This window comes from Aptenodytes forsteri, unplaced genomic scaffold, assembly GCF_000699145.1.
Source record: "Aptenodytes forsteri isolate BGI_AS27 unplaced genomic scaffold, ASM69914v1 Scaffold200, whole genome shotgun sequence".
Classification (NCBI taxonomy): domain Eukaryota; kingdom Metazoa; phylum Chordata; class Aves; order Sphenisciformes; family Spheniscidae; genus Aptenodytes; species Aptenodytes forsteri.
Window position 1 is genome coordinate 3,325,466 of NW_008796187.1, and position 3,107 is coordinate 3,328,572.

Consider the following 3,107-nt stretch of genomic DNA (forward strand, 5'->3'; position numbering starts at 1 on the left):
CCCCAGCCCACTGGGGGCGGGGGGAGTGAGCGAACGGCTGTGCGGTGTTTAGCTGCCTGCGGGGATAAACCACAACAGAGGCCTAGGATAAAGCATGAATTTATCATTGGCAAGGCAGCAGCAAGGAAATGTTGCTCTCTTGGAGGTGACCTGTGGGCTTCCCCCGTGCCTCCCCAGCTCCTCGCAAGCTCTAATTATGTTGTGTAAAACTACTTCAGAGAAATAAGATGTGACTTCACATTTGGGCAAAAGGATCAGAGAATTAAAATGGGAGAGAATAGCCTTTTATGGGCTTACAGCTTTGGCCAGAACCTAAGCTTTTCCACATTCATGCTGTCAGGAGGAAAAGGAGGTGTTTTACAAAGACCTTTTCCTCCAGATTGTTTGTTTGAACTGGTTTTGTTTTCATAATTTCAAGGGATAGCATTAGGCAGCCTGACTGGATTTCATTTCCCCTTTCCGTTGAAGGCTCCTTAAATTTCGGCTTGATGTAGTGCCTGTGTCTCTGGTTCTGCAGTTCCACAGAAGGTTAAGCAGTGAAAACAAAGTCAAGGAAAACAAAAAGTGTTGTGTTTGAAGGTAGCTGTCCTTTCTAAGACACCGATGAAGAGCTGTGACTTTGCTTTACACAGAAGGAACAAAGTGAGAAACCCTAGTTTTAGTTTGAGTGCGATAATTGGCGCGTATGTCGGATAGCTGAGATTGATTCCCGCAAATTTATGTTTGCGTTAACTTCAGACAATTCTCAATTTTTTTTGCAGACTCCATGAAAACAGAAGGCCAGTTGGGATGGCAGTCAGACTAAGTGGGTGAGTTTATATATAAAACTGACTAACTTTGGATTTTAAATATTTGCAGATTTGTTAAATACAGAATTTCTTATTGGTGCCAACAGCCTGACTCCGTTGGTGTTTAAGTGGAGCTCTGGTATTCTAGTGCATTCTTTTACCTCTGCTTCTGTTGCGTTGCAAGCTGTGCTAGAGAAGACATAGGAAATTCATTTTACCCAATCAGCAATTGTAACAATGGACTACAAACCTGCAGAGCAAGCCAGTTGCTGGAAAACAGGAATTCCTCCAGCGCAGCACTTGTCACAGACTATCCAAAGAGGGCAAAGATTCAGGAAGGTGAATAAATTGAACATTGGTTGAATGAGGTCAGGAACAGTCTCCCGGAGGAGAACCCTGCCCTAAAATACTACTTTGAAAGTATAAGCCAATTTAATGCGCAGATTAACCCTTCTCATTTGAGCAAACTTGTGTGCAATCCTGGATCTTTGCAGATCACAACCGGACACTTCAAAAACCTATGTACTATATTTGTTTTTAAAAAAAAAATAAATCATAACTTGTCTTGTTACAGCTGTTACTTTTACCATTTCATTGAGAATATCTGCAACATAAATGTGTATTTGACTTGAAACAGTATCATACACTTGGTATAATAACTCAGGTTGTCAACAGAATTATTCTGTGAGGCTCAATATCGCCTCTCCACTCTTCTCTGAAAACTGCATTAGCCATTGCTGTCATTGCCAGAAATCAGTTATAGCCCAATTGTGCATTACAAAATTCTTGATCAAATATAATAATTGACCTAAATTACTACTCTGTCCTCGTAGAATACTTAAGATCCTGAGCATCAGACTAGACCTTTGTAGTCTGGTGTTCATGAAAATCATATTCACTGGTTCACGGTTTAATCATTCTACATCTCAGTATTTTGTTTTCTTTTCCTTTTCCCTTGCATACTAGGAAGTATGATCAAGGTAATACTATGATCCAGTAACACGCATGATGGTAAGGGTATGCCTTTAGTTGTTTCAGGAAAAAGCTGCCATTATCTGCTCTCCTTTACCTTTCTTGATAGTTTCAATAATATGCATAACATGAAGTGTTTGTAAATTGATATTAAACTGTTTGTGACTTCACCTAAATAAATTTTTATATATAAATGCTGTTCTTTAATGCTAGCCTTTTTTTTCCGCCCTTGTTCTTACATTGCCACTTCCCCTTTTGTAATCACTTTTTTCCATCACCTGACCTTTTACAAAATTTTTGTTTTCCAGTTATGAAAGCATAACCGAGTCTTAACTATCGACAGAAAACAAATCGGCCTTTGAAATTTGCTTTCAATGGCTTGCATAAAGGCTTGATAATGTTGTAACTGTAGTTGTCATAGCTTATTCATCTTTGACAGTCGTTGAGACAACGATATGTATCGGGCCTTGATCTGGCTGAAAATGAAATTGCGGCTGTACTGAAATACCAGTATTTTAATGGCCTCCAAACTGGGACTCTGATCCAGGGAATGCTGAGATATCTGCATTCAACACAGTAGAATATAGAGCACTTTTACAGATGGAATTACAAGTTATAAAAATACCTTTCATTTTTGAGAAGGGGCTTAAGCTCAATAATCAGATCACTCGTGCCATTTTTCCATTGTCCTGTTTTCTTAAGAAATCAGAACTCAGTTACTCGCTGGTCCATGCTGTGCCTCTTCACCATCGTTGCTACACGTGAACTGCTGCAGGCATCTCCTCCTGAGGAAGTGCTGTAATAGTGGCAGGGTTTGGGGGGAGGCGTGGGAAGGAGGGGATGTGGAGCAAGGAGATACAGGCAGACGTTGGTCTCCTCAGTCCCACTGATGAATTGCACAAGTGCAGGTCTTAACCTACTGACTCAGAGCAGCAAAGCAGCAACAGTTTTGTTTTTCTTGTCCTATTTGGGAGCAGCATACCCAGCTGGAGTCTGAAATACTTCCTAATGTTCTTCGCCGAGCCCTTCTGCCAAGAATTTCTTGGGTTTGTTTGTTACTCTCTCTAGTCTTCATACAGTCTGGTGCCCTTCCTGGCACTGTCACCTCCCAGTTTCCTGGTTGCTGCTGGGTTGGATCACCCCGTCTTCTGCGTCTGCTGTAGACAATTGCCAGGGCTCTGTCTTGCTCTCCAGTGTCAGTGGCTGCTTTAAAATTGCTGCCTGCTTTCATAAAGAAACTTGCCTTTCAAATTATTAGCAGCGGTGTTTTAAGACATGTGGGACTTGCCACCGCCACCCTTTTTTTTTTTTTTTTTTTTTTTTTTTTTTTTTTCTTAACCCCGCCTC

At 41.1% G+C, this 3,107-nt stretch overlaps 1 long non-coding RNA gene across 1 annotated transcript; it reads left to right on the forward strand.

Moving 5' to 3' along the window:
- The first annotated feature begins 758 nt into the window (after window positions 1–758).
- Window positions 759–1,957, forward strand: LOC103906021. The gene is made up of 2 exons (XR_657985.1): window positions 759–809; window positions 896–1,957. It is a non-coding gene; the product is annotated as an uncharacterized LOC103906021 (long non-coding RNA).
- The last annotated feature ends 1,150 nt before the right edge of the window (window positions 1,958–3,107 follow it).